Genomic DNA, 5,725 nt, shown 5'->3' on the forward strand with positions numbered 1-5,725 from the left:
AGCCAAGCTGCACTTCTGCCACCTGCAGCAGAGAGGCCTTGTAGCACCAGAGATAGGCGAAGAGCTGAGGTGATCAGTGAAGTCGGGTAATGAAAGTGAAGACTGGGGCACTGTGAGGGAGAGGCCAAGAGGTGCCATGGACATCCAGGACAGGTTGGATGGGCAGTGTAGCACCCAGAGGGAAACAGCAGAGGCAAGAGTAAATGTCCTGCATGGCCTTCAGCCTTGGCCATGCTTGAGCTCATCTTTCTTCCTAAGCCTCTCTCTTCTGTGTCAACCTGAGCTGCCAGCATCACCAGATGGAAAGACACGATCTTCTGCCACTAATGAACACTTACCTCATCCTGTTGCAAACTGAGAGCAGGACCTGGCCACCAAGCATCCGGTTCCCCTTTATGTGAAGCTGATTTGAATACATGCCTTGGTTTCCACTTTTGGCACACAGCTGCATGCCTGTCTGGCTCTGCAGAGCAGGTGGCTGGGTGCCCACACACCTGGTGCTCTGTCACCAGCAGTCATCAGCTCCTCATCATGTGCCCTGGAATTGCTACTTAATGTCTCAGAAAAAGGGGAGACATCTTCCAAAGTATGCACGATTCTTCCCCTTGCCCCATAGTTTTTCAGTGTTGTGAGGATCAGTCTTACCCAAGATTCCTGCCCAGCAGAGGGCAGGGGACATGGACAAACAGCGCCAGCTGGGTCATGGCAGCCAGGACATAATCCACTCTGCGTGACCGATATTTGCCATGACCACCATTTACCCGAGACCCTGGTCTTTGTCTGCCAGTCTCACAGCTCAGGTTCAGCCACCTATTCTGTGGTGTAATTTTTCTGCTACCCTAAAGACACGCTACTTTCTCCAAACATACACTAAAATATAAGATGAAGTGTCTTGGGAAGAGATGAATTCAGGATGTGTTGCAGGAGCTTTGCCTTCTGGAGGCAGTTTCATCTCACACCCCCATCTAGGATCCAGTCGCAATGAACAGCAGGACTTGGGGGCTCCAGGTCTGACCCCGTTTCCAGCAGCCCAAATGAATCGAGGAGGAAGAGATGGGGTAACTACAGCAGTGGTGTGCTGTAGCACTGCTCTTGTTTTGGGGAGCTCTCCTGAGACACAGCAGAACTGGCTCTCTGAGGTAGCACAGAGCAGATGGATGTGGTGCCAGCATCTGGCCTGAGGTCCTGATGTCAAAACCTGCACTGTTGAAACATCCTGAACATTCACTATCACACATCAGACCCAACTGGTGTCATGGGGACTGTTGGTGTTGCTGTCCAGTGCGCAACAGGGAGCAGAAGTTACAAAACTTCTTGTGTGAAGGAGAGGGCCAGTGCCAGGGCTGGGAGGGAAGGAAGTGGGAAGAGAAAGAGGCATGAAGGCCGCACTGTCCTCACCCACCCCACTGTCTGCTTTTCTTTTTGTACATGTAAAATTAAGAATTTATATATTTCTGAATGCCACAATGCCTCCAGTTCCACAGCAGGACCACAGCTCGCTCTCTACCTCAGCTATGTTGAGATTGAGAAGTTACTGGAAGAGGTCCCTCCAGAAAAAGTTTCCAATGTTTTCTCTACCCTAGAGTGGAAATATGCCTCAGCCTTTGACAAAAAACATTTTGTCCAAAGCATTCCTTTGCCATTTGAGGCAGAAAGATACAAATAAAATCAACCTGCAAGCAAGAATCGTAGAATCATAGAATCATAGACTCATAGAATCACCAAGGTTGGTACAGGATCATCCAGTCCAACCATTTGCCTATCACTAATAGTTCTCATTAAACCATGTTCCTCAACACAACGTCTAAACGTTCCTTGAACACCTCCAGGGTTGGTGACTCCACCACCTCCCTGGGCAGCCCGTTCCAGCACTTGACCACTCTTTCGGAAAAATAGTATTTCCTAACATCCAGCCTGAATCTCCCCTGGTGCAACTTGAGGCCATTCCCTCTCATCCTATCACTAGTTACACGACAGAAGAGGCCGACACCCAGCTCACTACAACCTCCCTTCAGGTAGTTATAGAGAGCAATCAGGTCTCCCCTGAGCCTCTTCTTTTTCAGACTGAACGATCCCAGCTCCCTCAGCCGCTCCTCATAAGGCCTGTGCTCCAGACCCCTCACCAGCTTCGTTGCCCTTCTCTGGACACGCCCCAGGGCCTCAATGTCCTTCTTGCAGAGAGGGGCCCAAAACTGAACACAGCACTCGAGGTGCAGCCTCACCAGTGCTGAGTACAGAGGTAAAAGAAGAAAACCACTTCCCATTGCTATTAGTCATCTTCCACTCGCCAGGTACCAGAACAATCTCAGCCTTCTGCTGCAGAGCTCTTCAGGTTTTTCCATTAAATCTAATGTGCACTGTGAATGCAGGCAGAATTTCCACTTTCCTACTTTTGTCTGTATTTAAATTTCTTAATGTTCCTACATATCATAAAGATGCAGATGTAAGCCAGGGTGCAAACAGTGTTATTTTTTGCTGTCATCGTTAAAAAGAAATAGAAATTGCTCTTTCAGCATAAAAGAGCAAAACTATTTCCTGTGTTGCCCATGTACCTAGCTCTGGCAGATGTTTTTATCATCTCTTTTTGCCAGCTTCTCCATACTTTCATCGCCTATCTCACATGGATAATTAAGAACAACCCTCATTAGTGCTTATGAGTGATGTGGCTGTACCTGGGTGGAAGCCAAGACAGTGCAACATATCACAGCATCATTGAGAAAGGGAACATTGAAACCTAAATATCTTGTCATCACACTGGGTGTGAAAATAGCTTGAGGTAGGGGAACTGTGAAGAAAAAAAGCACGCTGTCTTATCAAAAATCCACAGAGAATGCAATACTTATCCAATCAGACTTGGTCAGATTGCACTCCCATTTGAAACTCCATTAAGGTGCCACTGAGCCCTGACTTCACCCACTCAAAGAGAAGGTCTTCAGTTTGTTGGGTCCCCAGGGTTGCCCAGCCAGCCCTGCCCAGGGCCTCCTTTCCCTCACCTGGGACACATTCACACCCACAGTGCTGTTTTTGGGAGCTCACACAATGGTGTAGTCCCACCCCATGTCCCTGCAGGTCCAGGGCAGGTGGAGGAGATGGGCACTGCCCCACTCACCTCCCACTGCTTCCCCTTGGGGAACATTATGGAAAGTCAGCACATGAGGTTTCAGCTTTTAAATGCTACCCTTGCCTCTCTTTGTGTTTTGCCATAGAATCATAGAATCATTAAGGTTGGAAAGGCCACTAAGATCATCTAGTCCAACCAGCAACCCATGCCTGTGATCACTCTAGACCATGTCCCTCAGTGCAGCATCTACCCTTTCCTTGAACACCTCCAGTGATAGTGACTCCACCACCTCCTATGGTGGTTTGGCTTTGAAATGATGCTTGCACCTTTAAAAACGAAACAAATACCAAGCAGGTTCTGCCATACACTACGAGATATTTTGGTCTCCGGTAGATGGGTGTTTTTCTTCTCTTTTCACTAATAACAAACCCCATAAATTTTCATTTCAAGTGTACCTGCAAATTCCCTATTGCTGCTGAGATTTTCATCTCACTTCACAATCAAACCATAAATCACCTACACAGATGCAGTCAGTGCACAGAGCCCTGCAGGAGAGATGCAGCTGTCTGAAGGAGACCACGGGTCCAAGAAGCAGCCCAGCTGGGCACTCTGATCAGATCTGACCTCCCAGCCACTCTGTTCACTTGTAGCAGGGGCAGATGCAAGTGTGGATGTAGATGCTGCATCCACCTGCTGAAGAGCCGGCGCTCAGCTAAGCCTCCCTTGGAAGAGCTGCAGCTGCGCAAACCCCTGCTAGGCACCACTGCCCATGCAGGGCAGAGGCTCACCCTGTCCGAGCGTGCCACCTACTGCCAGCTCACCCCCCTGCACTGCCTGCACTGCGCAGCCAGGGCAGGCAGTGTGCTGGGCACTCCTATCACATCAGCTGGCCTTATTCCAAAAATGACACTAATCTCTGGTCTTAGGAGCCTGTTATTTTTCACAAGCCAATCCAAGAAATCCATAAAATCTCATAGGATTCTGAAAAACTTCCCTGAGCACGCACATGCCTCACATCCTTGAGCTGGATGGAAAAGGACAGTGCTGCTGTGGCTGGGCACAGGCAGCACAAGCTGTCACCCATCAGGACGGGCATCCCAGCAAGCAGCCCTTCCTGGATCTTGGGGGTCTCCTAAAACATGTGTGTGGGCTAGGGAAGTTCATCATATCTGAAGCCCAGGGAAGCAGCTCTAGTCAAGTCAGCAAAATGCTGCCAATTTACTTTGACTGAAAATCCCCTGGTAAATGTGTTTTGATGGAGAACTGCCCCACGGTTCCTCCAAAAGCCATGGATAGATACTGTCACAATCCATCCTCACTAATTGATTCCCTGTATGCTCAATTTTGTATCCTGGCCAGCAGCCTCCACAGGCTGGGAAAGTCTTCACCAGCCACACTGCATCTGCAGCAACAGGTGCCATCTTTTGCCATTAGTGGGAAAAGAGAGAACATGAACAGGGAGCTGAGCTGTTTGGTATCTCAATGATAGAAGAGAGCTTGAAAGTGAAGGGCTTTCTGAGGCTCATCTGCAGACTGACAAGCTCTCCAAGAATCTTGCTTTTTTTTCAGTCTGTGTCAGCTGCTGTTTAAAACCTCCTTCTGCAAACCTCATTTTGCTCGTATCAACCACATAATGCTACTGCTGGTCTTATGCAATGCAGCAGCGGCTCACAATGGGGTTTGGCAGAAGTCCGGCTTCTCAGTGCTGTGGGAAATTCTATAGTAAAAAAGAATCTCACTTTGTTTCAGAAGAAGAAACAGTAGCTTGTGACAAAAAGGAAGGAAACACAGAAATTGCTCTAAAATAACGTCGGCTGAGCTGGGAGTCCACACTGAGAGCTGCAGTGTCCACCTCTAGGAACACCCAGAACATCAGCACCCAGAGCTCAGCCATGCAGGGTCCTGAGGCTCAGGGAGGGCCGAAATAGCACAAGAGCTGGAACTGAGCTCAGGACTGGTTTATATACTTTGTTTGGTTGCTTCATTTCACACGGCTGTGATGGAGTGGTGGCATTTGGCTGCATCTTCTGAGAGAGAGGCCACCAGAGAGCCCCAGGCCCAGGCAGCATAGTATCAATGGAGAAGACAAAGATGCCTCTGCCATGTGAGTTGAGTGGAGGAGCAATCCTGTGGGACTGGAGCTGCCCCCAAGTTCCCGCTGTGCAACCCAGAAGCCAGGGAGTAGCTTCAGGAAACAGCTTGCCAGCCCTTGTTGCACAAACCTTGTCTGCTCTGCGTGTACTTATCGCAAGACCTCACCAAAGGACAGATGGCTGGAGATGTTATGAAATGTCTCAGGAACTGGAATATTAAGATTTCGTCTCGGTCCATCCGTGCTTCACACACAGAGCCCCTAGTGTTGCCGCCTGCTGTGGAATGTGCCTTGCATCTGGTTTTTGGCTGAAGAACAGTTTGGGTGGGCTCACTGCTGCTGGCCACCTGCCTGCTCATACTTGGGTGCCGAGGGATGCACACGAACCTCATGGATTCAGATGGAAACAAAGCAAAGTGCGGTGGCTGCACTAGGATGAAGCATTTTGAGCAACAATGAATCTTCCTTACAAGGAGACAAGCAAAATGTTGGAAGGCACGACAGCAAGCCATGTCTAGCTGTATTTTAACACACACATTACTGGGCTCAGTCTGAACATCTCAGGCAGCGAT

This window comes from Numida meleagris, chromosome 2 (genome assembly GCF_002078875.1).
Source record: "Numida meleagris isolate 19003 breed g44 Domestic line chromosome 2, NumMel1.0, whole genome shotgun sequence".
Classification (NCBI taxonomy): domain Eukaryota; kingdom Metazoa; phylum Chordata; class Aves; order Galliformes; family Numididae; genus Numida; species Numida meleagris.